The 25544-nt window shown below is 35.6% G+C and overlaps 1 protein-coding gene across 1 annotated transcript in view; it reads right to left on the bottom strand.

Annotated features, from left to right (window-relative positions):
* slc12a5a (solute carrier family 12 member 5a) overlaps positions 1-25544 on the bottom strand; it is a 128888-nt gene that overhangs the window by 85609 nt on the left and 17735 nt on the right. The window lies entirely within an intron of this gene.

The following is a 25544-nucleotide window of genomic DNA, read 5'->3' as shown; positions in this document are numbered from 1 at the left end:
TCATGTAAATGGTAATTGCACATTCCTCTCCTGAGGAATCATTTATCTATTGTATGTTGGTCAAAATCCTCTTTCAGCCGTTCATGTCACCAAACAACTGCAGTTTGTGCCTGCAAATTTGTTTTGTAAAAAACAATCGATGTGATTGGCTGCTGACATCACTGGAGTCTCAGTGCAAACAGAGATGGGAAAGAATAGAGTGGAAAACAGAGATAGAAGGGACACAGATGCAAGCTGGGGTCTTTTATCCAAACGCAGCATTCAGATTCTTGCCTGGATTGTCCAGCCGAGGAACAGAAGCACAGTTCAGAAGCAAATACCAGGTAGCCTGCAGTTACACAAAAACTATTAACGGGGACAAAACTGCGTGGCATGGAAGATGGCGAAAGAAAGAAAAAGGCATTTCACCATGAGTCACAAAAACAATCCACATGCCTTTGAAAGACATTAAAGTGTCTACATGAGAAATAGACGCCGCCGGTGCAGTTGTAGGGGATTATTTACAATTACCACACACACACACACACACACACACACTATGACATCTGGAAAGCTCAGCAGCTCTTCTTCTGAAAAGAGACTATGCGTCTCATGTACTTGTGTATATGCTGGGTCCCGATGCAACTAAAGTGAGAATGAGATTGAAACTGAAGTGGTAACAAGATCACCTGTCTTGTTAATCTCAGGTGATTTCAGTCGAGGTACCAATGTAATCTGCATTTTTCATTTTCTACAGCAGGTAATGGATCCATATTCATTATCTTTATTAGCGCTTTTTGTTTTGTTTTGAATCTTGTTACAAAACACACCGTTAACAACACTGCTAATGAGAGAAAGTTCAAAAAGTACCAAAAATAGGATCTTTATTTAAAAGGGTCATGCGATGAGAAATCAAATTTGCCTAGATATTTTGGCATAAAAGAGATCTTTGTACCATTAAAACATCTTGCGAGTTTCATAACTTAAAACGTCCTCCTCACTATAAACAAAGCATTTACTGTATTTAATCAAGCTCCAAAAACGTCTCGTTTGGATCTGAAGTGCATGATGACTTTTGCATTTGCATTTACATAAACACCGCCTCCAGAGCAAGGCACCGACGAATAGGCTTCTTCTCATCATAGGCCCCGCCCACTGGCGTTCAGCCGCTATTGGCTGACACTTGATTACACTGAATATGAGTGACGCATCATGTCAAAAGCAAATAGAAATTACAGTCCCTGCCCAATCATATTGTCTACACTGGATACAGTATACAGATCCTCGTTCATGTTCTGGCACTGTGCACAAATCTGTTGTCAGGACAAATGCAGTGAAAGATTGTTCAAACCACTGGTTTGTATCTTTGTACAGATATCAGAAGGATTCCAGCATAAAAAATAAGTGGATAGTTTATTTTTAATGGCACTCTGAATCGTGACTGAGGATTGTTCAGAGGATTTTGTTTTGTAAATGTGGCACAGTGTCTTGGAGAGTTCACTCTTTATTGTAAGATGAAGTTTGCATCACAAACCCTAAGTAAATGATTTCCTAATGCTTCGTCTGGTAATGACTGTTTAATTTTGATCATATGGTCAAACTCTCACATGCGATAGTGAGGGGGCAGGGCATTGATACGGTTTCCTATGTAATGACGTTAGCCAATCATAAGTGGTCGGTTATTGATAAGTCTTAAAGGCCCCACCCCTTAAAACAAGTCGTTTTAGACAAAGGGTCAGAAATAATAATTTTGCCAGTTTAAGACAGAGAATAAGAATTAATAATTTTTCCAATATATTCTTTTTTTTTTTTTAGCAAAAAACTTTATTAACATTAGAAGTAATCTAAAGAATTGAATTATAATAAATATAATAAATAAATCCATGTCAAAACATTTCACCAACCAATATCAACACTAATATTAACTAATGACAAACACACTTATTTTCTGCAAGCCTTTCATATAAATGTAGAACTTGCACAAAACTCATCTGCTGGATTAGTTACACACACACACACACACACACACACACACCCACTGAAGGACCGTTTGATGGAGGTTTGCGAGACGTTCTCTGAATGTCGTGTGCCTCTCGTTCTCAATTCCACACCACCGTACAAGATGAGCCACTCGGGCGACTCAGCTGGAATGGAGCTATTTTTGGGCTGAAAGCTGTCAGGAAGACTCTGTCGCATCTCAAATGGTCTGTGACCTGTAAGCACTCAATTACAAAAGCTGTCAGCGCTCTTCTGAATGCACCTCTACGACACAAGCGGCTCATACCAACCTCATACCATTGGCAGAGACGGAGAAGAAACAGGCACTGTACACAATAACCTAACATACTGCATGGTTTTCATATGCATACAAAAGTCACCACTATTTTCCTGTAAGTGGTTGGCATGCTGTCACCTGTTTGATCATCTATGAGGCAGAAACTGTTAATCTGATCCATGATCAGACACTTAACAACAAGATCAATGATTCAAGAAATAATTTAAATCTGCAGGACCAATTTCACAATAGCAATAATCATTAAATAATGTCGCATGATAATGTACATTATGCACTTGAAATTATCTAATTATAACCTTATTTATGGGCCAATTTAAAGCTGACATATCCACTTTTCGTGGCAACCAAAAACATTTTTATTATTATTATTATTATATATGAATACATATTAATTCTATATAATTACATTACATCATATATCATATCATATCATATTAATTTTATTATATTATATAAAAAGCTGTCCATTCCATTCAACCAATGGGCTGGCAGCTCAGGTACTCATCCACTAGGCTGTTAACCAATCATAATCCATATAAAGTGACACAGCCAATGAGAGTGAGCCAGAGAGCCAGAGTGCTCCAGGTGAGTTTGTCTCTCCCCGGGGCTTTAACTAAGCACTGAGGATTGTGGGTCAGTAGTGAGAGTTGTTGTACACACAGCAGGGCAGGATCAGGTGGCATTGTCAAACAGCTGGGTTGGTTTGGGAGCAGAAGCACAGAGGTGGTACAGACACACACACACACACACACACACACACACACACACACACACACGCCTGTCACATGATGGCATTACACACCTGACTGCCCTGCAAAGCTGACTCAGAGTCAGAGGGCACTTACACAATGATGTTATAGTCAATAATATAGCAAGGCCTCTTGTGTGGGCAGATTAATTCACATATAAGCATTTTTTTTTTTACCCACATCTTCCACACTGATTTTGGAGAAAAGTCTGTGAAATGTTGGAAATAACTTTTAAACATACAAAAAAAATATTTATTTTATTTTTTTTTACATATAAAGATTTTCAGAAAAATCTAGAAAAAAAACCCAGAAACAGTAGTTACAAAAATAAAAATAGTAATATAAATATGTGCATGCGTATATATATTATATGACGTTACCAAACATTTATTTTGCCATTAATAGTAATAATCCAGTGAGATTGAATAACATGAAGAAATGTCATAAATACTGCAGATTGTCTATTATATTGTTGCGAAATATAAAATTACCATGTAGTAATTTAATTTAGTAACTAATATTGTTCTTGCTATTAAATGATCGATATCAGCAAGGATTTACAAGCAGAAGACAAAAGTTTTTTCAGAATTTCTGGAGCCCTTACAAAGTCATGATGGATATCTGCTTAAACTCAGGAAATAATCTTGAATTTTGAAACTAGGATGCTTTATTTTGACCTGAATCTTTCCTCACACCAAAGGATCTGTTACCATATTTACTGAAGCGCCCCCTAAGACCCATCCATTCCAGTTAAAAACAACACAAAGCAACATCCGTCCTGAACATACAACCACAAAGCATTAAAGATCTCATTACTGCGCACTGGCACACACGCAGACGAGAAAGACCTCAGTGATTGAAACAGCCTTCGCAGCCAATCTTAATTAGTAAGCGACTGACAATAAAAGCTCAGGGTGCGACTCTGGGATCCATTCTCTCCAGGTTGAGATCCTCTGAAGTCGATGACTAAGCAGCCATATTACTGCTCAAGGCTGCTCCTCAATGAACACACTGCCGGACAAACAATCAAAATACCAGAACGATGGGCGGCCATGTCGTGTGGAAATTGAATTAGAGCGCTGAGGAGGAGGGTGAGCTCAGTGAGGGGGAGTCAATGCCCACCTACCCTTGAGCCGCGGCCCTGGGAAATCAAACAAACAGAGTGTGATAAAGCAGCAAACAATCGTCCATCACAGCCCCCACTATCGCATCTGAGCAGCGGAGAGAACACAGCATGATAGCTTCTCTCCTAATGACTTTCCTCTTCATTAGATTCATTGGAGCTTCAGTCGCTTAGCACTCAAAGTCAGATAATGTTTGTGCCCAGAGCACAAAGCCCCTTCATTAACCTTTGAAAGGACTCACACACACCCTGAGATACTGGCATACAGATCCTGAAGTACTGTGAAAGTTCAGTGTGAGAACTGCATCAAATTCGCGGATTCCAACCCAATCTTTCATCTAGATGTCCTTCTTCTTACCTATCAGTGAGTTTAATCAAATGGTTTTCTCTGAGCGGACTGCACTGAAATCGTCCTTCACTCTCACAAACGAATCTAATCATACTCTGGAGATGCAGAGGACTGGTGATATGCTTGGTAAATGTCGGAGAGCCTCATCGAGGCATGTGCGAGAGCTTCATATGTGGAAAGGAATTTCTGGCCTATTTATTGTCCCCATGGATAATTTATGCCATGAATAGTCTACTATATTGTTTATTAAATATTCACTCTCTCTAAAAATGGATATAAAGAATATATATATAGTAACGTGGAGTCAGAGACGTTCGTATCCGATTGCAGTATATTTATTGGAGAATGGTCAGACAGCCAGTAATCAGATAACAGCGTAGAGAATGTCAAAGGATATCCAGAAACAGAAACAATACCAGGCAGAGGTCAGGGCAGGCGGCAGGGAATCACAGACGGAATAAACAATCCAAGATCAGACACAGAAGGAACAAACACAAGGGAAACGCTCGGAGATGTCAGACTGGGCTAAACAAGACTTGGCAATAACTGAGAGGCCAAACACAGTATATATAGCGGAGTGGAAATGGGGAGCTGGCGGGGGTTAACCCTAGGCACGGGATTCTGGGAAATGTAGTTCAGACCCCAAATGAAATAGTCCTGGGAGTTCATGGGCACTCCAGCTGACGATCGTGACATATATATTATATATAAATATATATAATTATTAATAATAGTATAACAAATATTTGTATTCAATTTTCAATTCATTAAAATAAACAATATAGTTTATAAAAATATATGGAATAATTTTCTCTCTAAATATATAAAATAGCAGTGCTGTCAAACGATTAGTCACGATTAATTTAATCCAAAATAAAAGTTTTTGTTAACATTATGTGTGTGTGTATATATATTATGTATTTATAGATGCACTCACATACAGTATATATTTTGGAAATATTTATATGTATATACATTTATATATTCTTATATTTTATATTATATATAAATTTATTTAATATATAAACATAACATATTTTTCTTAAATATATATGCATGTGTTCGTATTTATATACATAATAACATTATACACAGCCCACACATATATATTTTGTAAACAAAAACATTTATTTTGGATGTGATTAATTGCAAATAATCGTTTGGCAGCACTAATATATATAACTAATTTATTTATACTACTACTAGTAATACTAATAACAACTTTATGTGTACATGTGCGTGTATAGTTAAATTATTTGAAATTATTTGATACACATTTATTTTCGTACTACACTGTAAAATAAAATAACAGCATATAACAGTAGTACATAAAATATTATTAATTATATTAATAACTATAATAATATATTTTAATATAAAAATGGTTAAATATATTATTTTATATAAAATATTTATATGCATTAACAATAAATACATTTATTTTATATGTATTATAAATATACATATGGGCATATACTGCACACATCTGTTTATTTACTGCCTACAGAAATGTTTCTTTCACAAACAAATCTAATAAGCATGTGCAAGTGCTTCGTGCATGGTTTATTACTGCTACCTCATCCTCGAGGCACACTGAAACACATGGATAATTTATGCCATGAATTCTGCAGTCCCTTAAACGTGTCTTTCTCCAAAGCAACTCGGGCTGCCCGTGAGAATTACTTTACATTGTAAGATGCAAAGGAGCATGAGAGTACCTGGAGGCGCTGACAGAAAACACAGCTGCTCCAAGTTCAATGGATCTACTCCCAGGCAAAGCAGTCCAGATCACAGCATCATCAAACGAGCGCCACATCCTTTCTTCAGGCCACAGCCTCTCAAAGAGATCAAAGTCCAGACGGAGTGCTACGACACGGCCGACGCTGCGTTGTGTACTTATTAAACATGCTTGATCTATGCAATCAAAATCAAGGGCAATCCAATCTCCATCTAACGCCGAACAGCAAACAGCCATCAGCTCTGAAGAAAAGCTCCTTCCAGGCCTGCCGGTTTAAAGGTGAGCTTGACAGAACTATTGCAAGCTTTTTCCATCTGAAAAAATCCTTTGGGATGAGAGCTGATGAAGAAAGTGTTGGGAATCCGGATGCAACAAGAATCTGATACGTCCTGACAGTTCAGGAAAACAGAGTGCTGACATCTCAGTGGTTTATTAAAAGATACAAGGAGTTGATACACAAGTCTGTAACAAGACAAACTCAACACTGGTTTAGTTTAATGTACATAATACTCCACCAGCCGCACCGGACTGAATTTCAAAAATATTGATTAATTACATTTGTTGTTCAGACAAACAAGATCTCTCCAGAAAGCTTACAAAACAAATGGGAATGAGAAGGAAAAAAATAGAAAGTATTTTTTACATAAAAATACACACTTTGCCTCTAAAATCAACATTAAATGTTTCCACAAGCATTTCCATCCATTCTATGCATCTCGAAAGCTTCATTTATTTATATTTTTATTTTAAACAGCATTAAATTATTGTATATACTTACATTTGGACAGATTTTTTTGCAACAGTTCTAATGCAAATTCTAAAGCATAAAGCAGTAATATAAATGAAAATTTATTCATTTCTATTTATTTATTTAATATGTATTCATAACTTTATTTTGAGGCACTTCAAAACTTCTACTGATTTATTGATTTATTATACACGCTTGTATAAATGTAAATAAAAAAAAACTGTGCAGGCCTGTTATAAGTTAAACAATATATTAATATTTATACTATATATATATATATATATATATATATATATATATATATATATATATATATATATATATATATATATATATATATATATATTTATATTTATATTTATTTATACAATTTATTAAAAAAAATATAGAAATGTATTAAACATACTTTTCATTAATATTTAATTATTATATATTATATACATTTATCATGTTGACTTTAAGGTTTGTTATTCATCCAGACAAAATACTGTTTATTATTCAAAATATTTCATTACATTATTTATTTTTAAACAAATACATTGAACATCATTATAAAATGTATACAAAATTATATAAATGTATTAAACATACTTTTCATTAATATTTAATTATTATATATTACATACATTTTTCATGTTGACTTTAAGGTTTGTAATTCATACAGACAGAAAAAATTAAAAAATTGCTATTTAATCATCTTTATCCACCCATACGGACCAGAACTGAAAGGTCAGTGCTGTCTATATCTTTTGATTGTTATTTGTTTCTATTTGTGTGATTTTCTCCAGCTGAAAATAGACAACAGCAGGAGTTGACCCAGTTTTTCTCCCTACAGAAAAGAGGGCAAGGAAAGCGATACTCGGGGAGAAAAAAAACTGAATTGTCAGCGGAGGATCCAGAGAAGATCTAATGAACCTGTATTTGCATATGGCATTTGCATGTAGAACGGTAATAAAGGGCATTTTTGGCCCTGGTTGAGCTCAGGGGGATGTGTAGTCATTATAAGAACTCAGATATCTATACAAATGGAGCTCCTGTTCAGACAAGCAGCCTAACCTGTGGGACACAGGTATTTTGACCAATCTTTACTCACATACGCACACGAATCGTACAGTGAATGCATCAAGAAACCCAAAGCAAACAGCTGTAGGGTGTTCTCTTGCATCGGGTTATGACTGCACTCTCGCTCGTCCAAACGTGTTATTTACTAATTACACTAAACATCTCTTCTTAACCAGTCACCCTATGCATTAGGATGCATTGCAATCAGCTATTTGTACAATTACTGTGTTTGGCTATTCAATTTGGAGCCGTACCAAGCATTGTGAAACCTTTTCCCTCAAGGTGCTGGAAAGAAGGGCAAATATCTGTCTCACAAACGCAGATGTGGATATATGGGGCAGAAACTAGTGTTTTTTACTGGATCAGACGCAAGGACAAATATTATGACGTCAGAGTAAACCAACAGTTTTTTTTTTTCTTGGTGACCAGAAGTCACAGTTTGACAGCAAATAAATTGCACAGCAGTTAGAGCAATTAGTATTGAGCTTGGCGGAGCCTATTGGCAGAAAAAAGGATGATTTTGGCTTTGATCAAAGGCTAAAGTGTGACAAATTAAGACCTTGTAGTCAATGCACTTACAAGGTGTCTGTTTGAATTATAGTAACACGATGACCCCAGTCTGAGTAAAAGTAATTACACTTACATAAATAAAACAGGAAGTGTAATGGTACCATATGTATTGAGGAACCATGAGGTACCATGTAAATACCATGGTATAAGAATTTTAATATAATGAAAAAAATGGGGAAAAAAGTCAACAACTAAAAAAAAAAAAAAAAAAAAAAAAAATTAAAATTACAAAAGCACCTAAGATTACTAAAAAGTAAAATTAATTCAAATTTAAATAAAACCTGAAAATATAAACATAAAAGATATTAGCTTAAAATATTCATAATAGTACATAAATACTCTAAATAAACATAAATGTTTGAAAAAATGCAATGTTGAAATTTTATTTTTGCACAAACTATTCCTTTAGGCTACTAAAAGGAAAGACATGCAGTATATTACTATATAAAGCAAATTAAGCTAAATGTATGTATACTGTATAATAAATGACCCTTGACAAAGTCTCTTTGCCCAATTATAAATGCATTTTGTTAACACAGGCACTATAAATGCACCCCATCTGTCCTAGACATATATGTATTAATTTAGTGCACCCAGAGTGCAATAAAAGGCAAAGTCATTACTGCTCTCCATCAGATGTAATTCTACACTGCATTGACCTTCTTATTAACTGCGACATACTCAAGTGGTTTTTAGTGCAGCAGAGAAAAGTTTTCTCCACTAGTATAAATGTCCAGTGCTACGACAAACAACCCGTTCTATTCCACAATAACACATTACAGCAATGAGTTCAGCAGCACCAGACGATGCGGGAGAAACACGGGAGAAACTCAGGGGGAACAGAAATGACTTCAACAAAAACAGTGTCGCTGGAAGCAGGAGGTTCGACACCCTTAAAATGACGAGTCAGCTTGTGAAATATATACACTAGTCAGTGACGGATACCTGAGTGTGGAAAACGTGCTGAACTGTAAAACACTAACTAGTCACTTGCTAATGCAGTGAATGGGTGCCGTCAGAAAGAGAGTCCAAACAGCTGATAAAAACATCACAATAATCCACACCACTTCAGTCCATCAGTTAGCATCTGAAGAAGCTGTGTGTTTAGAAGAGACAAATACATTATGAATATGTTTTTAACTTTTAAACCATTGCTTTCAGCTAAAATACGAGTCCATAATCCATAATAAGGCTTTCTGTAGTGAAAAATCTTATCTGATCTGATCTTATCTGAATCAGGAGAGACATATGCACCGTTCAAGTACTGTTAACAAGTCTTAAACAACTCTAAATAAATTTGTGAGTGGATTTTGATGTGAGAGACAACAGGAGATGGACTTTTTCACCGGAGGAAGCATTATTATGGATTATGGACTTGTATTTAGAAGAGATGGTTTAAAGTAAAAAACATCTTAATGATAGATTTCTTTCTTACAAACATGCAGATTTTTGCTACACAAGACATTAACTGATGGACTGGAGTGGTGTGGATTATTGTGATGCTTTTATCAGCTGTTTGGACTCTCATTCTGACGGCACCCATTCACTACAGAGGATCCATTGGTGAAGTGATTTTGCAAATCTGTTCTGATGAATAAACAAACTCATCTACATAACTACTACACAAGAAACAAAGCAGAGTTGCAGTTCATTCTGGACACTTAAAAAGGAAGACATTTTCTCACCTGCATGTAAAACAACCAATGACAGTCGCTTTATGTCCAAAAAAAGCGGATATGAATAAGGCACTCTAACAATAGGGTCAAATGGTTGATACAATAATGATCATGTAATCCAGGTACAAAAAGAGTTATATTTAAATGGCCTTTCCATTGGTAATATCATATCTGTACAGGTTGAGTCACAATCAAACTGACCATCAATCTAAGACCAACCTGCAATATAATGGACAAAATCAATAAAAACACTGAAAATATCAAAGGATTTGTGGCCACACGGAGGAATCAATAAAATGAAGATGAAAATGCTGAAAATGCCCTGAGGATTATTGAACCAGACTCTTTTTAGACATCCTATGGTTTATTTGATTTGTCATTTTATCAACGAGCTTTTAAGTGAGAGAACTTACGAAGACCAACGTGTAATGTCACACCTGACTGAAATAAACAAATCTCTCAATCAATTCAAAAAGATTTCTCAGTATCTTTTTTCGCATCTTTTAAGCATCTATTACCACCGTAACTCCACGTCAACACAATATATTTTGCAATCTGCCAACTCAATTTTAAATTACTGTCCAACTCTTATTCTTTTTTCACATCTTTGACATTTCCGATCACATTCTGGAGATGTTGTAATAGTGGCTTGAATGCTTTCGCTGCTCAGAGCGATGAAAATGCATTTCAGTATAATTCAATTTATAAAACTCTAATTAGACGGTGACATTTACGCACACTGAATGATATTGTTCATTACATCAGCCATCGGGAGCAGACATATACAGGATAGAGCAATGGTATTAGAGCACACATCCACATGTTTGAACATGTCAGAAACATCACAAAACTGTGTCACGACAAATCAGCTTAATCAAAACCCACCAGGACAGGACCACCGAGTGAAAATTGAACGAGTGAGACAAGGGATCTGGGGATTTATGGGATGATATGTCTTGGCAAGAACAGCAACTACGAACAACATCTCTGAATACTGATCATCTAAACAAAATCTAAATGCTTTGGTCTGTTTTTTAAAAAGAACAGAGCCTATTAGAGTCTTAAAAAAAATCAAGATACTGCATAATAGCAGGAGACGTTTGTCTTTTTAATAACATTTAAAACACATTGAAAAAAAGAAAAAGTTAATGTCTGAATGGGGTTTTACTGTACAGCCTGTCAAAAATAGAACAGAATAGAATAGAATAAAATAAAATAGAAAAAATATATAATAGAATAAAACAGAAAAAATAAATAGAATAGAATAAAATAAAACAATAGAATAAAATAAATCTATAGAATAAAATAAAAGCAGAATAAAATAAAATAAAATATAAAATAATATAAAAGTTAAATAATATATCAATTAAATAGTTGATCTCTAACTCTAACTTTTCATTAGATTTTGAAGAATTATTTGAATTAATATTTCATTTTACAAAAGTAAAAATTCCTTTTCACACACACACACACACACACACACACACACACACACACACACATGCACACAAACACACGTATAAAACATAAAATTTTTTTTTACAAATGCAGATGCACACAAAGCATATTAAATTAAAAAAGTGACAAATTTTATTCAGCACAAGAGACGTAAAAATAAAACAATTATTCTGATCTGTACTTATTAAAATATATAAAAGAATGTTACCATATCATACTAAATCTTATTATATTTTAAATAATATTTTAAATAATATTTTTTTAATTTTCATAAATTATTCTAATTAAAATAATTATTTATTTACATAGATAAATACACACACACGGTGCAAGAAATGATTAACAGTACCGATCACCCATCACATGCGTATCTGAGTGAAATCGTGTTTGCATGAGCAGAGAGCAGAACGTGTGTCTGCGGCGTGAGCATCTGCTCGGGTCAAACTGTTGTGCAAACGAGGGTAAGAACAAACTCTAATTAAAACTACATTAATCTAAACTAATTTACCAGCGAGCATCTGAGCCGAGGTCAGCAGCAGTCCTCATGTGTTATGATACTGTATGTCTGTTGTCTCAGTATCTTCCCATGACCCTTCAGTCTTGCCTGACTGCACTGGGTGAGCTGGAGGAACAGGTACTAATGAGACACGGATGACAAAGTGGAGTTCAGTAAGCTTTGCATGCTTTAGAGAAAGAGTTGAGGAGTCAGAACTGATTCACTGATTCATTTGAGTCTCTGCATACTGCAGCTTCTCCAAAACTGTATAAAAATTTATCAATGCATGACAGTTTAATAGTCTCAAAATTACAATGAATGACTTTAAAAGAACAGTGGAAGTAAATACATTTTCTAATAGTGTGCATAATCTTGACGAACTGAAAAAAAAAGCTGTGGGATTATAAATCGAAGTTGAAATGAAATGAAGCAAAATGATAATACAATGATAAATAAAAACATATGATATCTGTAACACTTGAGCTCACAAAAATACATCTCAGGGACATTTCTAATGTGCAGAACCATTTTATTATGCTCATTTACTTACATTTTTTAAAGTTACAAAGTTCAGAAGGTTCTGCACAACAGGAATGACCTCTGACCTTTTAAACTGAAGGGCTGAAGAGCAGGACAGTGTGTGAGCTTCGCACTACAACAGGCCAAGTGAAGATCTGAAAACACAGATTAAGAACAAGACAAAATGAGGACAACAACACACAAAACAAGTCTCTGAATCTGGAGGAAGTGCGTGCAGGCTGCTAACCCGTTTTTTGGGATGTGGTACAAGGTGTGAGGAACTCTGGAGATCTGTGCTTCTCAGAGGCTCTGTGTGAGTTTATAATTAGATGGAGGAAACAACAGATCGCACATCCATGAATAATACTGTGAGGAAAGGAATGGCTGGAAGAGAGATGCTGGCACTTTACGCTCACATGTCACACCACAGCACTTCAGTACACACAGATCTACTTCTGAACACACACACACACACACACACACACACTACGACACATTACTGCATCATCACAACAGACAAGGCTACATTACTGGAAATCAGCCTTTGTTACATGCTGACTGTTAGTACGAAACCAATGTAATTAACTAATAAATCTTGGAGAAATGTTAATCCATGCATTTATGACTTCAAGGTTAGATTATTGTAATGCTTTATTGGGTGGTTGTTCTGCACGCTTAGTAAACAAACTACAGCTAGTCCAAAATGCAGCAGCAAGAGTTCTTACTAGAACCAGGAAGTATGACCATATTAGCCCGGTCCTGTCAACACTGCACTGGCTCCCTATCAAACATCGTATAGATTTTAAAATATTGCTTATTACTTTTAAAAGCCCTGAATGGTTTAGCACCTCAGTATTTGAATGAGCTCCTTTTACATTATACTCCTCTACGTCCGCTACGTTCTCAAAACTCAGGCAATTTGATAATACCTAGAATATCAAAATCAACTGCGGGCGGCAGATCCTTTTCTTATTTGGAGCCTAAACTCTGGAATGACCTACCTAACATTGTTCGGGAGGCAGACACACTCTTGCAGTTTAAATCTAGATTAAAGACCCATCTCTTTAACCTGGTTTACACATATATACTAATATGCTTTTAATATCCAAATCCGTTAAAGGATTTTTAGGCTGCATTAATTAGGTAAACCGGAACCGGGAACACTTCCCATAACACCCAATGTACTTGCTACATCATTAGAAGAATGGTCGCCTCTGGCTTGCTTAGTTGGGGTCACTTCATCTACAGCGATATCATTGACTTGATTGCAAATGATTGCACAGACACTATTTAAACTGAACAAATGCAGAACAAAATTTTATTATGTTATATGCACGCAAAGAGTAAAATAAAAAAAATGTAATAATAATGTTATTAATAATGTCTATTTCATTTGTTTGGCTGTACAGCAAGTAGTTTTTTGCACTGAAAAAAAAACAGCTTTTATGCATGCAAAAATTAAAATACACAAATAACAATAATTGTATTCATTATGTCTGTTTCATTTGTTTAGATGTAAAGCATGGTGCATCAAGTATTTTTTTTTTTTTTTTTTTTACACTGTAAATAGGATATTTTTAAATTAACTTTTTTGGACCAGCTTTTATGCATGCCAAAATTAAAATAAACATATAAAGATATTTTATTAACAAGGTCTATTCTGTCTGTTTAGGTGTAAAACTTGGTGCACCAAGTAGTATGTTGCACTGGAAAAAGGGTATTTCTCTTCACTCTGAGGGTGAATGCCTGGTTTTTAGCAGCTTAATGTGACTGGGCTATCATCTCTGGTCACTGAGGGCATGTGTGTGTGTGTGTGTGTGTGTGTGTGTGTGTGTGTGTGTGTGTGTGTGTGTGTGTGTGTGAAATGTAGCTGTGGGTTCGTTTTACACAAGCATTCGCACAGCTTATGTCTCAGAAAGCGCTCTGCCTTGCGGCCTCGCTGATAAGAGTCCGCCATCAGCTTCGCTTTGTGAGAGAAAACATGCAACCGGAGCCATTGGCCTGAGAGAAGAAGAGTAAGGCTAAAAAAAGTATATTACGCTCAATAGGCTTCGTTAGACGCCTCCCATTCAAAAGCTAAGAGACAGAAAGAAAGGAGGAGCAATAAAAATATGGGATATTGTCCTGCTAGCAAATAGATTTTTCTCTCTGCAGTTTAAGAAGCTGATGTGGCTGAGGTTTTACACACTGTGATAGCAGTGCATTAAAATATTAATAAATAAAATAAATTCAAATAATAAAATATTTAAGGAATCAGTTGTGAACTTAAAATTCTAAATGCAATTTGACAACTAAAATAAACTACCTAAAATAAAATAAAATTTAGGCATCATTTGTGGGCCTAAAATAATCAGTATCCTTTGACAACTGAACTATATTCAATTAAATTTGAGTTATTTGTATAGCGCTTTTCACGATACAAATAACTGCAATCTGAACCATTACTGAACTAAATACTGAACTAGAACCTATAGTTATATAAATTGTAGACATCAGTTGAGGAAAAATAAAATTGATAACAGATTAGATAAAATTTATTTTTACTGTCATTTTGCAGAGTACAAGCACAAAGACAATACAATGTAATAAAATACATTTAATTTAATTTAATATAATTTAGGCTTAAAATAATAATAATAATCTTGACAACGGAACATAAAGGAAATAAAATAAAACAAAATAAATAAAATAAAACTGAATTAATGAATTAATAAATAAAATAAAACCGAATAAATAAATAAATGTGGTGCCTAGAATTATAGATACCCTTTGACAACCACTTTTAAATATAAAGTAATACTATATCCATTTGTCATATAGTGATATCAAAGGCAACGCACAGGGAAAATTTCATAAAAAAATATTTTGTTGCCTTCATAAAACCAAATTTAATCAGAATACAAGGTTAATTTATGATTATTAAAGGAGACGTATGCCTTTTAGCCACATCATTTTGGTTGTAGTTGGAGCTCCTTGGTTCAAAAACAACATTAGATCTTTTAACTAATGGAATCATTCGAGTTGCACTGAACAACAGGTATTCAAGCAGTCATCGTGCCAAATTCCACGTTGAATAAACAGTGTGCAGGAATGTGTGAGAACAAGAGCAAAAATAAGTAACGGACTAGTGGATCTGTGAGGAAGGGAGAGAAACGAAACAGCATCTTGATTTCCCACAGGCACTGAGAAGAGATGATGACGGACTGTGACCCTGCGGTCTCTCTCAACACAGAAATAGCCATTACTGTGAAGAAACCAGTTAAGTGGGAATGTTATGAAACCGATGTCTGTACACAGGATTCACCAGCTGTACTCATCCGTTCCATTAAGTGCATTAAACACACATATTTAATGCACTACTTCACATTTACAGATTTATGTTTCTGACAGACAGGCTGTGATGCACTTGTGAATAAAACCCCACACTGAGTGCAGAGTGAACTATCTAATGGGTCGGCCGTCTGTTTATAGTTCACACATAAGGGTGCCGAATTCTGAGAAATGTGATTTCTATAGACGGAAGTGAACGCATTGCTCTTAAGCTTTCACTTTCAGTGCTTTCTGCCAAATAACATTTCTAAGGAGCTAAAAACATCACTATTACTACTGCGGAAAAACACTCATGCTAGTTCTGAAGAAAGAACTTGAATTATTTCTACAGACCAGAAAATCATTGAGAGTTCAGTCGCCTCTTTTGACTTGAGTCATCAAACAACCACCCAAAACCACCTTATAAAATAAAATAATAATAAATAAATAAATAAAATAAACATTTTAGGCATCAGTTGTGGGCTATACTAGACAATTTTTTTTTATTTTGTAACCCCCTAGAGTTTTACACTGTTCTAAACTTACTCAATGCAGTACCGTAGTTTCCCTGTAGGGTTAGGGTATGTCGTGTATGTTATCGTTAACTGAGAGGTAGAGATTAGGAGAAGAAAAGTCTTTGCAGCTGGTACGCACGAGTATGTTCATGAGTTTCAAAAGGGAGTTCATATTGATGTGGATTGAGAAGATATCTCTACAAACTCTGACTGTTTTTTTTTGTTGCCTGAATACATCCTGTGACATGAACCACTGTGAGCTTATGTGAGCTATGGCGAGCCAGACCCTGTGATTTCTGTGAAGAGCCCATTGCTGAATTTCAACTCGGACCTGTCTGCATCGTTGGATTCTTTTCCATTACAGCTAAGCTGTTACTTTACACACACACTACCCGGGTAGTAGGATAGACCAAGGCCTTATACATACATTTCGTTTTACACTACAGACATCAATTTGCAAAGGAACCAGGAAGACTTTTGGACATTTATTTTATTTTTCTTTTCTTTCTTGGACCTATTATGCACAACCTGGACTAAATATTATTTTTTTTCCCATTTCAGCGGTGTTGTGTTGGTACAACACAAGAGATACTAATTTGTTTTTTTTTCCCCTATGTGTTTTACTTTGATATTTGTGCAATAAATGTGCTGGCTGTTAGCTGCTTAATATCATTTGGCCCAATTTCTTATTTTTTATCCTCCCAAGAGTCGAACCTAGACCTGTTTTTATTCAGAGTAATATAACAGTGTTATACTGATAACTTTTGCCATGTTACAATTTCTTTATTGAATATTTTATGCATCAGTCAGGCCTAAAATAATAAAAGTCCTTTGATAAAATTTTACTTTTTTTTAATAAATAAATAAACACAATACTAATACTTCTACTAATATATCCATTTGCCATATAATGATATTTAAGACAACAGACATGGAGAAATACAAGCAATTCATATGTTCCTTACATAAAAGCTTATTTATTCAAGATACAAGGTTAAATTATGACCTAAAGGAGAAATATGCTTGAAAAGAATCTACTTATTCTACGGTAGCAATAAAAAGAGAAGTATATGGAAAACTGCAGCATTAACTTGTATGAATGCTTATAATGACATTATGACGGCTATATGACGCTTAAGTGATTGAGCTGTCATTGATCTGATCATTTGAGTTGAGACTATTATATTCAGAAATATTGTGAATTGAGTGACTCAGAGAGCTTGCAGAGGTTTAGACAGCTTTAAAAGCTCGGTGACGTGACGTCTGAAGGGCCTCTGAGACATTCTGGTCCACTTGAAACACCTGTTCAAAAGACAGAACTGCCTCCATGCTAAAACCTGACAGCATTTGATCACATCTGGACTATTGAACTAAAGTATTGTCCAGAAACTTTGAAATGCTCATTTAAAAAGCAGCAATCACTTCTGAAAGAACTGATTTTTATTTAGGGCTTAAAATAAGTTACTCTGAGAAATGGAATTTATGAAAATGTTGCATGATTATTATTTTATACATGCATGTAACTGGCTAAGCAGGTACCTAATTTACTTAATTAACCATTTAAATGATAAACAATTACAAGATAACACAACAAGATATACAACAACAAAATAAAAAAGACATTTTTAAAGACATTATGCTATGCATCATAATACTGAATTCCCATAAATAAATAAATAAATAAACACAAACCAATAAATAAGTACGAACTCAAGCTGCCACTGCAGGTCTGGATAGAGAACATGTAAATCTGCAGCAGATGCTGTAGTTTAGTATTCTTTTTAAAGGGCTGGAACAAAAACAAGGATCCACATTTACATGTTCTGTCTTCCTGCGCCTGCGGCGTTGATCATGGTTGGGCATCGCAGCAAGGATGAGTCTGAGCCCGCTGCATCTCATTCTCTCACAGATGTCTAAACATAAGCAAAATAAGTATTTTTATCCCTTTTGCACAGTACACTTAGTACATAGAGTCTGGGGAAATGTTTTTATTTTTTACTATCATGTACTTGTAAGCAAATAAAGTGATTTTAGCGTAAGCAAACACAACTTATGATTGTTCTCAGACTGGTTACCAAATGCATTACACTGCATGTAACGAGGAGTCAGAGGCGTTCGGATCCATGTGCAGAATTTTATTAAGAGAATGGTCATACAGGCAGAAATCAGGAACGGTGTCAGGTATGTTAGGGATATCCAGAATCATTAACGGTAACAAGCAGAGATCAGGGCAGGCAGCAGAGAATCAGAGTTGATTTAAACAATCCAAGACAATACACAGGAAGAACAAACACTAGGAAAAACGCTCGGAAATGTAAGACAGGCTAAACAAGACTTTGCAGTGAGTGAGGGTGATTGTGCTGCTTTCATGTGTGTGTAAATGAGGTGCAGGTGTGGCAAGGAAATTGGCTGATGAATGAGGTGCAGGTGTGGCAAGGTGATTGTGATGCAGTGACTCATGGGGAATGTAGTTCGGGTGTGGTGCAACAATATGAGAGGTGCTAGTGTACAAGTGATGAGATGGTGACATCTGGTGGTTGATGGGTGGAATGGTCCTGAGTGTAGTGCCCTCTACTGAAGTTCATGGGTACGCCATCTAATGATCGTGAAACTGCAAATGAGCGACATGACATAAAAACACACCTCACCATACCTCGAAAATAAGTAATTAGACTGACAGCGATGAATATTATACATATTTATTTTTCAAAATGTTGCAATCCACCGCACATCATACACTACTAAAACTAATAATAATATATTAATTATAATAATATTTATTTTAATCATTATAATTGTTAGTGTTATTATTAAACCTAAACAATAAAATTGGTTCAATACAAATTTTCAATACAAATTACTTTATTATTAGTAATTTTTTTGGATGTTATATTATGTAAGGTCAATTTAGCTCAAATGTAATTATTTTTTATTTTATTGGGAATTTGGACAGAATCACTGTTTTACGGCTGATCACCGAGTCGGCCAGCGATTCACTGAACGGGCCAATCAACATCAACTCTGCATGGATATTAATATTCAAAATATAGTGAAAACAATATTTATTAGCACAGTAACAAGACATTAACTTGTAAGCACAAAACAAGATACATCTCTTTTAAATATATATAAGACTTTACTGGATATATCTAAGACATAAAAACTAATCTAACACATAAACATACACACTTACACATTCGCATAAGTTGCAGAAAGAGAGAAAGGGAGGAAAGAATGTGTTTCAGTGTAAATGTGAAATCCCAAGATTATAGCAATATGTGCAATTGCTTAGACCTGAACAACCATCAGTCGCTTAATCCTCGCAATGAGTTTCTCAATGAGGCTATTAAGCTTTATATTAAATGCACCAGTTCAGCTAGAATCTGGAGGTGCTTGTGTTGCCTGTTTAGTCATCGTTGCAGAAAGGGTTTTCCCAAGGTTGCTGTTTGGCTGGAAGTTGGCTGAAGTTTTCAACTCAGAACACAAATCTCTCAACAGAAAAGAAATTAAAGTAAAAGAAAGAAAAGGGTAAAGTTTGACGAGACTAGGTGGCATTTCCCCTATTGGCTTTAGAAGAGCTGCTGGCATACAAGACAGAGCGGCATTGGAACAATCCACGGACAAAAACACGGCTAAGAGCCCTAATGCAAAAAGCAATGACTAAAATAAAAGGTGGCTAAAAGCCAACAAGGCTTTGAAAGTGTCCTGAGTATTTAAACTGGACTGTTGGGCAGATTCCAAGTGAAGATGAACATGCTAAACGACTGCTCATGCAGAACAAGAGCCAGGCAAAGAACGCTGATTGGCTGTCGTCCCCAGGGTGTTTTAATGGTAAGAGGATGGTGTAGGCTGTAATGAAGACGCAGGCAGTGTATCAGGAAAATGTGGAAAAAGATGTGAGATATTTGTGGAGCCCAGATGTGTGCCAGACATCAAATCATCTGCAGCGATTCCACTGGAGCACTGCTCCAAATACCAATCACGTCCCGCTGGTTGCCCTGGCAACAGCACTCCTCTCCAATATAGTGAGCAGCAGGCTTCTAAGGAGAAGCTAATTTCTGTTTCGAGCCCTTCTTCTCCGTTTCTCTTGTCTTACAGGTTTGACCTAAGATCTGGAGCGCTGTGGAAGCTGTAGATGGACTCTAGATTTACCTTTGTCTCTCCGCTGATGAACTTTCCCCTGTGGGACGCACCACATCGTGAGCCATATTTGAGCAATATCTGCACACCAGAATATCATGGAGAGCTTTTAACTTGGGCCAACAAATAACCACCCTATAATTCACCAAAAAAAACATCCAGAATACCCTAGCAACCACCTAGAACACATTTTGCTAGTTTGAATGATCACTTCATGCATGAATATGATCATGTCACACATTGACTATATACGCATTTAATAATATTATTTTTATTTGTAAAATAAATGTAGGTGTCTTTGTAAAACAGTTGAAAGGCTCCTGTAGCGTCTTATCTGTGTTCTCTTCCCTCGTACCTGGACTTCCTCTCTGTCTATTCTCTCCATCCATTATGAAAAACAACATGCTGTTCTTTTACACTCTGTTGGGTTCAGAACCGCCAGACCGGCCTCTTACACTCCACTGACACCAGCCCTTATCAGACACACACACACACACACACACACACACACACACACACACACACACACACACACACACACACACACACACACAGAAGTCATCAGACGTCAAAGCCAGCACATATTCAGGATCCAAGATCCAGACTGTTCCAGTTCACCTGCATGTTCTGTTATAATGTAAATAATATAGAAATAAACTGAGCTGCTTTTGAACACAAGAGTCTGTCAACTCTAATAAAGGTGGAACTGTGTACTTATGTTTCTTGAATCTTCATGATATAGATTAAAGTCAACATGATATGACATTTGCAACTCACTTCTTTTGGTGTAATGTCAAACACTACTGTAACATTTTTGCACATTTTGCACATGCACATTAAAGCTGCATTTATTTAATAAAAGTTACAGTAAAAACTGTAATATGGTGAAATATTTGTACAATTTAATATAACTTTTCTAAGTGAATATATAGTAGAATGTAATTTATTACTGTGATGCACAGCTGTATTTCCAGCAACATTCATCCAGTCTTCAGTGTCACATGATCTTCAGAAATCATTCTAATATGCAGATTTGCTGCTTAAGAAACATTTTTGATTGATTACAGTGTTGCAAACAGTTGGGCTGCTTCATATTTTTTGTAGAAACCATAATACGGTTTCTTTTTCAGGATTCTTTGAAGGATAGAAAGTTCAAAAGAACAGCGTTTATTTGAAATATAAATCTTTTATAAGGCTTTATGTTTACTTGGATCATTTTCTAATTTACTGCTGAGTCAAATTATCAATTTCTTAAAAAAAAAATAATAATACCTTACTGATGAATAGTGTGTGTCCAAGTGAAAATGGATATTTAATTAGGGAAAAAATTAGTAGGATTTATTTTTATCCATTAAAAGTGTATAAATTTAGCTTAAGATACTTCTCAGCCTCACTTTCCCATTATACTGTACGCTCTGATCACTTTACTACTTCTTTCAAAAAAAGTAGCAAAATATAAAACAAAAATATTAAAAGAGAAGCATAATTATTAGACTGAGACAAAACTGAACAGTTAAATACCACTGAAGGACCTTTTAGACTTGAATGGCATTTCATTTTCAGGAGATCTAAAGGTATCCATGCGCTCTTCTAATCAAAAAAGCCCAATCTGCCTGTATTTGTCTGCAGTGCCCTCTATAGTCAGAACAAACATCAATCACAGAGAGAAATCCATTATTACAAGAACCTATAAGCGTCAGAACAGCTTTTAATGGTGCGTTGGAAACACATTACAACCTACAACACCCTGGCATTCGACGAGAATGAATTAGATATTTTGTAATCATATATAAGCATCCGCCACATAACAAGCGCTTGATTAATAATGACTCACATTTATAAGCACACCTAATCTGTACTCTAACAAACACAGAACTCGCTTCTGCGTGATGTGTTCAATACTAAATGCACTTTCTGCACTGATGGCTTCTGCATATATATCACTTGTTTCATGCTCAAATGAATATTTGCTAGTATCTCAGCAACACTATGTTCTCCTCTGACTATAACCACAATCTATTGCAATGAGAGTCAAATAAATTATTCTGATGAATGATGGGTGCTTAATAAAAACTAGAGAATGGTTTCTTGATGAATATGAACAGGGATGCATAAAATATAAATGCCGTATCAGCCAAAATGAAGATCTGGAGACAAAATGATGAATTTTTCGGTAAACTACATTGAAAATAATTATTGGTATATCTGTACTGGCCACAACTGCAATATTGGTGCATCCTTGTTTGCCTATTTGTGGTTAAGCAAACAATATTTTTTATATTTTAAGTAGTGTTTACAATACAGGAATAACTGTAATTTGTTTAAAAATAAGAAAAATCATCTTAGCAACAACCCAGACTGCTTAGTATTGATGCACTGAAGAAAAAAAAAGTAAACCACCTCAACAAATTCTACCATGACTGTCTTGAATAACAGAACAGACAAGAAGTGCTTTCTGAGCAAAGCTCTGGCTTTCAGGAAAATTTTGCATTTTAATGACACGCATTAGCACTCAGGCTATACAAAGGAGGCTAAATTGCCTCTGCCCTTCATGTCACAGCAAAGCTAGAGTTCTGTGAAATCATTTGCTGAGACAATCCTAGGCAGATGTTGGCGACCGCTCATCTGACGTGTCCATGTGAAACACACCAGTGTCTTAATCTAATTTCACAGCCAAGCATATTCGCCCAACAGGATTACAAAGCAAGACTGTCAAGAGCACCACAAGTATTCGAGATGCCCAGTCAAGGGAAGCAGTCTCCTGGAGGATCGATTTATCCCACACGTGTCTGATGTCACACTACACAAATGGTATCTTCAGGAACAAAAGTCCTGAAATCCAAAAGGTTTCCAACATTCTCATGAAAAAAAATCAGACTTTACCTGTTGAATGTGGTCAAAGTGGTCATTGGAAGATTTGGTCCATCAGTTTGATCAATATGATCTACAGGGTCAACCTTGATCCCTACTAGTGTTGTTGTTTTTTTTTACATACTATTTTACAATTTATTATAACTTTGAAACAGCTTATATATATATATATATATATATATATATATATATATTTATTTTTTTTATATATATATATTTTTTTTACTTTTAACATTTTTTTTTCCCTAATTTTGTCATTTTATGTGGTTTTGTCAATTTTGTTCCTTTTTGTTATTCTAACATTTACTTAGCTTCCATTTATTTTTACTTTAGATTTAGTAGTTTTAGTATTTTTAACTTCTATATGTTTTATTTCAGTTGGTTGCCAAGGAAATATTTCTAATTTGTAAGTTTAAGTTCCAGTTCTTCATGTAATTATAATTTATTTTGGCTTAATTTATCTTTAGTTAACAATAACAAAGCTGGAAGTTCACTAACCAACTGATCTGGAATTTTAAATAATCTTGTTAGGAAGTTAATCATTAAAAATGAATATAAAGAAATATTAATTAAAACTAGCTAAAGCTCGATCTTCTAGCAGGAGATCACATAATAAGTGTACGATTGTATTAGATTGGGGCGGGGCCACATGACGAGTGTCCAATGATATGAGTTTGGGGGCGGGGCTACATGACTTGCTGTCCAGTTGCAGTCGAGGAACAGTGCGAGTGTTGGGAATCTGTTTGGAAACAATAGTTATTTTTTGCAATGCTATTTTAGTGCTGCTAGTGAAATGACTCCATTACTTCACCATTAAGGTCTCACAGCGTGATCCCCTGTTCTTTGACTTACAAAGTAATTTTTTCCTAAGCGTGTCTAGATAAATGCAGAATGGGAAGGATTATGCTAATGTGCCCTATGAGAAAACGAGAAGGAGACAGCTAAATGATACCCGGGCGTTTCAACACGCCTCTGTTACATTTGATTGACCCTCAGTTTTAAAACTGAATAAGACACGGAGGCAAAAGCAGACACATCAAAACTAATCACATGCCTCGACTCTGGTAGAAAAAGGCAGGAAGAAACACTAATTTCTCTTCCATGCAATTGGAAAAAGCAAACAATCAACGCTTTCTGTTTGCTGTTTGCAGTGTATTATTAAAGTCGAAAAGATGTCTGTCTGATACAAAAGAGCAACAAATGAAAAATACAGCATAAAACATGATTTATCGGTTGAAAACAAACCAAAATGCACAGCTCAATTGTATACAAGAATAAGACAGATCACTAAAAGCTTCCCTTCCTCGAACGTGATAGAAATCTGATCGACACATTCACCAGCAAAATCAACTCAAAGCGCAGCTGTTGCTTCAATTGGCCTGGCCAAATTCAATCAGAGGCGAGCGCTAATAGGTGAGCCAACTGCGGGCCATTCAATTCCCAATGACACATTGACAGCCATGCTGCCGAACAACCATTTTATGCTGCTATTTGCTACTTCCACTTCGTTGAAAGAGACAGATACAGAGAAAAAGAGCAAGCACTTCTCTTCCCACACACAAGAGTTACTGCACATCCTCTACATGAGAAAGGAAATCTGTAATGCATGCCCACATTTGTCTGTGTGGGAAAAAGAGGAGGTGAGAAATCGAAACTGGAGGAAAATGCAAACAATGCAAGTGTATAATTTGAGGAAAGACCTGGGAAGATGTTCACTGACGGAGTAGAAATGTGAGAACTAGTGCATTTTCCCATTGGTTTTAGATGTCGAGGTGTATGGGAAACTCGTGCATGACGTGTCGTCTCATCTACACCCTGTTCCCTGTAGGATATCACAGCCTGCTTTTCAATTTGACTCCAGACACGGGCCACTATTAGAAATCTGGGTCTCTGCACATCTCGTCTCAGCCATCAGGCTATTTATTCTCGCAGCTTTGCCTTGTCAC

The sequence above is a fragment of the Carassius gibelio genome, chromosome B6 (genome assembly GCF_023724105.1).
Source record: "Carassius gibelio isolate Cgi1373 ecotype wild population from Czech Republic chromosome B6, carGib1.2-hapl.c, whole genome shotgun sequence".
Lineage (NCBI taxonomy): Eukaryota > Metazoa > Chordata > Actinopteri > Cypriniformes > Cyprinidae > Carassius > Carassius gibelio.
This window is presented reverse-complemented; position numbering and strand designations above follow the sequence as displayed.